The 6580-nt window shown below is 39.0% G+C and overlaps 1 protein-coding gene across 1 annotated transcript in view; it reads right to left on the bottom strand.

Moving 5' to 3' along the window:
* Nucleotides 1-6580, bottom strand: part of LOC126456035 (uncharacterized) — a 329352-nt gene that overhangs the window by 108098 nt on the left and 214674 nt on the right. The gene's annotated exons all lie outside the window — the stretch shown is intronic.

The raw sequence follows: 6580 nt of genomic DNA, 5'->3' as shown, positions 1-6580 counted from the left end.
TCTGCATTTGCAGTACTCTGAAGCATTTGTGTCTGTTTCGTTTTCTTTGTATACCTCAGTTCTTCTTACTTATATCTCCAGCCTGTTCATTTGCTATTGTGTTGCAGGTGTCAATGTGAACACTGCTTTGAAACAGATCTCCATGCCATTGTATCTTGTGCAAATCTTTTCATATATACATAATTACTGCACCCTATATCTATTTGAATCTGCTTTCTGTATTTACTGCTTTGTGTCCCTCTACAATTTTTACTGCCGCCACCACCACCAAATTCCTAAATTAATTATTTCTTGGTGCTTTAGGATATGTCCTATCAACGTATCCAGTCTGTCAGTCAAATTGCACCGTAAGTTACTCAATCTATCCATCTAATCTTCAGAGTTCTTGTGCAGCACCACATTTCAAAAGCTTCTGTTCTCATTTTGTCTATAGTGTTTATCTTACAAGTTTTACTTCCAGAAGAAAGTACATCCTAAACAAATACTTTCAAGAAAGAGTTCACAACACTTAAATCATGTTCACTGTCAACATATTTTTCTTTTTTAGAGAAACTTTTCTTGCTTTGTCGTGGTACAGTCTTAGGCATCAATCCTGGCCACTTGCGACACTGCAGAGACTAAGTTCAAGTCATTCACTTAAGGTGGCCAATAAAACCAGCCACCCCTCAGAATTTAAAGTCTGGCGTATGCACGATCTAGTAGCACTTTGGGTGTAGAAGTGTCCGGAAGAAGTGTTGTATGCTTCTCGAGCTATAACAGTGCTGTATCAGCTTGTGGTCTAGTGGTAAACATCACACAATGTAATCACTCCTCCTCCTGTTTTTTTAGAACACAGCCGTCTGTGGAAGTTACTGGTCCCATGGAACCTCATAGATAACTCTCTTCACTTTCTAATGCACCAGTAATAACAAAAACTTCCAGAAACAATTCTACAAAAACAGCTTGTGGCTGTGTCAGGATTAGAACAGTTAACTCTCAAGATTTCCTGGCCTTACACTGGTTACACCCGGTTTGCTACCAGTCACTGGGCACAGTTGAACCATGTGAATCTGGCCTTCATCTATTGTTATTTTCTTATTTTAAATTCTAGTACAGTATTTATCTGGTAGTTACATATTGGATTTTGCTTACTTAAAATAATGACCATTGTTTAAATGTTGTAAAATAGTTGGGGTAGTGGAAAAATTGCGACCTATTTTCACTTTGGGTTTAAGATGGGTGCGGAGGCAGTTCGAAGACTTTGTAGAGTGTGTGTGTGTGTGTGTGTGTGTGTGTGTGTGTGTGTGTGTGTGTGAGCACGCGTGCTTTTGGTAAAACATGTCAGAAAAGGATTTTTTTGTTTCAAGAAGGTATTTGTGGCATGAATGATTTTTCACATTCAGGAAGTATCGACAACTGATAATTGTGATGAACCACAAGTGACATATATATTCAATAGGCAAGACTCAGAAGTTGTGTATGAGCACAGCTTGCTCTAATTCAATGCAACAGAAATCAAAAGGATGACAAACCATGACACTACACAATTGTGGCACTAAGCATGATCAGTGCCATACAACATTTGTTCAAAAAATTCCAGAACATTTATAACTTTGCGACAGTGGTGTGTTGGAGTGAAACGCGGTTGGCATCACTGCACATGCCTCTGCTCAAAGTGTAACTGCCCAAAGTTTCATTGTTGTATGTCTGTTAGTTATAGTTCAGTGCTGTATCGATTAGAACATTATGTCACACAGTTTACAAATTTCGGGATAGCAGAATTAGAGGATCAATGTGTCTGCATTGGAGTTTACGTGAATATGAAGAAAACTTTTAGAGACACACCTAATGATACAGGAAGCCTAGGGTGATGAATGCTCAGTGTTATGAATGGTTCATGTGGTTTAAAAATGGTCACACTGAAGTTAAAGAACCCCTGTTCAGGAGGCGCTTCAGTGTCTACCCACAACGCTCCTGTCAGGAACATAAGTGAAACTGCGGATGCCAATTGAAGACAGACTGACTGAGAGATTGCAGAAGAATGTAACATTGCAGTCAGATCATGTCATGAAATCCTGACACAGCATTTTGGAATGCATCGTGTTGCCATCAAGTTTGTACCATGGCTCGTGAGTGAAGACCAGAAAGACCGCCTCGCAATCTGTGAAGAACTTTTGGATTGCGCAAATGAGAACGAGCTATTCCTTATGAGAATCATAACTGGTGATGAGATGTGGGTCTACAGTTATGATGTTGAGACCAAGATTCAATCTTCACAATGAGTCAGGATATGTTCTACAAGACCAAAAAAAAGCTTGTTAGGTCAGGTCAAATGTCAAAGCCATGCTGATAGTTTTCTTTGACTTTGAAGCATTAGCTCATCACGAATTCGTGCTACAGGGACAAACGGTATTAGACAGTACTATTGTGAGGTTTTGGAAAGCTTGCGAGAAAATGAGAGAAGAAAACGGACTGTAATGTGGTGGCGAGACAATTCATGTCTCTTGCATCACAATAACACACCTGACATTCATCCCTGTTGGTGCATGACTACTACACAAAAAATGAAATCACTATGCTGCCTCATCCTTCATACTCTCCAGATGTGCCCCTGTTGACTTTTTTATTTCCTAAGTTGAAAGTATGAAGATCTGCATTGACAGGCAAAATAAAAGAAAGTTCACAGCTGGCACTTTGCATGATCCAGCATGAGGCGTACTAAGACTGCTTCCAGAAGTGTACATGGCATTGGGAGTGATGTATCAATTGTGGAGGAGAGTATTTCCAAGGAAACCACGCATCTTAAGTAAAAGGTAAGCAATGAAAAATTTTGTGGTCAAAGTTCCCGAATTTTCTGACAGACCTCGTAGTGGCTTCATGACACACAGCAATAAACAGTGACAATGCTGCCGTGGTATGCTGTATTGGCTGATCGACTGACATTTTAACAGAAAGACAATATCATGGCCCTTAATGCAGTATGCAGAAATCATTATCTGCATGTTCTTTCAGTTGTCAACTTGACTTATTCACAGATCCAGTGTAGCAAGTGGAACTTGTATCATGTCATTAGCCATCTAAATATTACCCAGTAATAGACTGCCCATTCTCTTTTGATCCAAAGAAAAAAAAGCCTTCTCATGTAGTAGTATCAGATAACAAAAATTTACACCTTACACAAAAGGTAACTAAGGAGCTTTTCTGCAATTGATAGCAGTACCCAGCTAAATCATTTTTCTGAAAAGTGTATAATTAATTTCCTCCTCTCATATAAGAGCACCTGTGTTAGTATGAAGGGAGAAAACAAAACTTTAAGGTTTAGAAGTATAGCCAGATTCATGTTTTAGTCCATACTGGAAACGTTGCATAAATCAGATGACTCTATATTCTTTCATCCAACAGCTTTTCCTTTCTTGCATTCCTCCCAGTCATAGTTTATTGTGTAAGGAATTGGAGATATGTTTTTCAGCAGAATGAGTCTTAAGTCATTTTACTAACTGTGGTGTGGGAATTACACTTCAATAATTCCCATACAAATATTATGATAGCCAAAATATCCTGTCAGTGCAAAACTATCAGGAACGTAATTAAGATCAAACTGCAAGAACTTGAGAAAATATATTGACACTGTGCCATTTGCTCGCTCAGTCTGGTTAAACACTTATTCTTATTTTGGATTTTCTCTGTCTTTGGCATACTGAAAGTAGAAATTCTCATTTGTAAGGCACTTCACTTCTCTTGGCAAAGCATCAGCAGCAATTTTATTGTAATCATAGTGAGTACAAGCAAGTAACAAGTGTGTGAACAAATGGCACAGGTGCTCAGTGAATGTGGTGGCATTATGCTGTCCAAATGGTTTGAATGTTACTGGTGACGACGAACTCTATCTCATAAAGACAGTATGTTGGCGGCATTGCCTCTTACGGGCGACAACTCTGATTAATCTCTACCTATTTCATATTGCTCCACAAGCTAGTGTACACTATGCTCTGATGCGTGATGAGGAATATCTGCCCTGTTACACCACCTCAAGTTTCCATAAAGAACAAGCAGAGAACGAAACCAAAAACCTCTAACATCCAAAGCGAAACACCTGTAAATCAGCTCAATCTAATATATGACACACCTATCTCATGAGGACTAAGCAGGCACATATGCTGCTCAATATGTGGAGCAACACTAAACCCCTTGCAGAAAAGGAGGAAACTGACAACCGAGAGAAGCTGCAAATAAAGTTTTATTAATATTAACAGTATTATGAATTGAATGTAAGCTATGGTATTTCATCACTTATTCCTTTTCAAATGAGGTAGTCTTTTTCCTTGCTTTATGTCGAATGGCAGTTCTATTTACCACCAATGTTAATGAGTTCTCCTACACTGCCATTTAATGATTATTTTGGTATTGTTAACGCAATGTCTTGATTTTTGTTATGAATAATTAAATGTACATTTGTGGTGTGCTACATAGGTGACGGTTAGGGATTGGGCAAGAATGATAGCGTGGTAGGCTGTAACACTTCCTTATAGCCTCCACAACTGGGTGGCAGCCGGTGGCAATAAGTTGTTTGCAGAAAGATGCAAGCATTGGGCATTTTGCTGCAATTAATTGGCATGTAATGGGTCTGAATTATGTGTGCGGGACAGAGGTGTTCATGCTTTTCATCCACTGTTGAGCAATTCTTTCACAGGCAGAAATTAAGTCTGGGCTATAATCCTACATAGTATTAGTTTGGCATTATGGTCTGGAGTGTTAGAATAGCCTCTGCAAATTCTAGAACTGACTGTCCATGTGTGCCATTGCAGTACAGCTTGATAATTCTCATATGAATATTGTGGTAGCCCGGAGGCATCGTTCATATGAAAATGTCAGGGGCTAAATTAATAACAAAGTCAGCTTGGTGACCCTGTTACTTAGGGTTCTGTTCAACATAGGCACTGTTTGCTTTGACAAAGCATCAGCAACAGATACATTATAGTCATAACTAGTAGACGATAACCTGTTCTTTCAGCATTCATAGACTGAATGACAGTTTTGCTTAAGGATGACTTATTCTAGACATTACTGTTAGTGTTCCTTGTGCTACATTCTGATAACAACTGCTTCTCCCTTTGTGTTAGCAGTAGATGCATCAAACTCGACTGCACAAATTCAATAGTTTCATTTTCAATGGTGTTTTGAGCCCACATTTTGTCATTGAATACAGTCTCCTGCACAGTAGCCTTTCTCGATTTGGAGCTTAGAAGTCTGCTGTGGATGTTTCACAATCAATGCTGCATTGTTCTCTCTTCATTTGTGTGCCTATCATTTGGAGATACTGCCAATGACAATGATCTCAAGAAAAATATTTTCAAAGTCTATTGCCAAGTCAAAGTTTTCAGTGTGACCACTGGAGATGCTCCAAAAATTTCAATCACATCTGGTGAATAAGCTTTTTAGTCTCCAGTATACTTAAGACTGAAAAGCACAAATAATTGTGACAGGTATTGATTAATGACATTTAAGTTCCAGTCTGTGTGTCTGAGTGTTATTAGTAACTATGCTCTAGTCCCTAAACCTAGCTGCAAAAATGCGAATAAGACTCATTGATATTACTTTGGGTATTCCAGACCTTAGGAGCTGCGTCCTTGAGACACAAGATGTAGTGACTTTCCCAGCCTGCTCAAGGAACACATTGGCTGGCATCCTTCCTGCTACCAGTATAAACAACACAGAATGTTTGGCAAATCTGTGACCAACGAGTTACTTCCTGGATGCCTCAGAATTATCCTCCTGAATTCACTTGATTTTTTGTGTCATTTCCATTGAATAATCTGAGTTCACTTAAGGTGCATTGTGAGGTTATCAGTTTACGGTTTTGAGTCCAGAAACATTGTTCCAAGTGGAAACTGCAACTGATCTCACATTTACATTGCAATTTATCTGTCCTTGCCACCAATGGTGTAGTAAGGTAGAGAGGAATGCCTCAGCTCTGGGGCAATGTAGTTGGTTGCAAAACAAAGGCTGCTTTGGCTGTTAGTTCTCATCTTTCTGCAGTTCAGATCTGTAACTGTTCTGTTACTATGACAGACAGCCAAAAATGTGGTTTAAAAAACAAAGGAAGGAGTAGACTTGAACTCGCCATTGTGTCTGGATTGTGTGATGTTTACCACAAGGCAACACTGTGCTGTTACGGCTTGAGAAGAAGATAACACTCCCAGATTCTGCAGTGTTGCCAGATCATGCATATATCTGAACTTATAATTCTGAGGGGCAGTCATATGTATTGGCCACCTTAAGTGAAAGACTCTGTCTTAGTCTCTGTGGCGGCCAGGTTTTATGCCTGAGACTATACATTTCAGATCCTCTTTACTGTTACTATCTGCAGTTCTTTTGCTGCCCAGGTAGCAAAACTTGCCAGTTATTTTCAGCATCTCATTTCCTAATCTAATGTGCTCAGCATCATGTAAGGTAATTTGACTACACTCTATTACCATTGTTTTATTTTTGTTGATGTTCATCTTATAACATTTACTGGATTATACCCACTCCATCCAATGGTTTTTCCAACTGATTTGTCATTTCTGACAGAATTTCAGCATCATTAACATGTGTTGTTAGA

Source organism: Schistocerca serialis, chromosome 2, assembly GCF_023864345.2.
Source record: "Schistocerca serialis cubense isolate TAMUIC-IGC-003099 chromosome 2, iqSchSeri2.2, whole genome shotgun sequence".
Taxonomy (NCBI): domain Eukaryota; kingdom Metazoa; phylum Arthropoda; class Insecta; order Orthoptera; family Acrididae; genus Schistocerca; species Schistocerca serialis.
The sequence above is the reverse complement of the archived record's forward strand: the minus strand, read 5'-3'. Positions and strand labels throughout refer to the sequence as shown.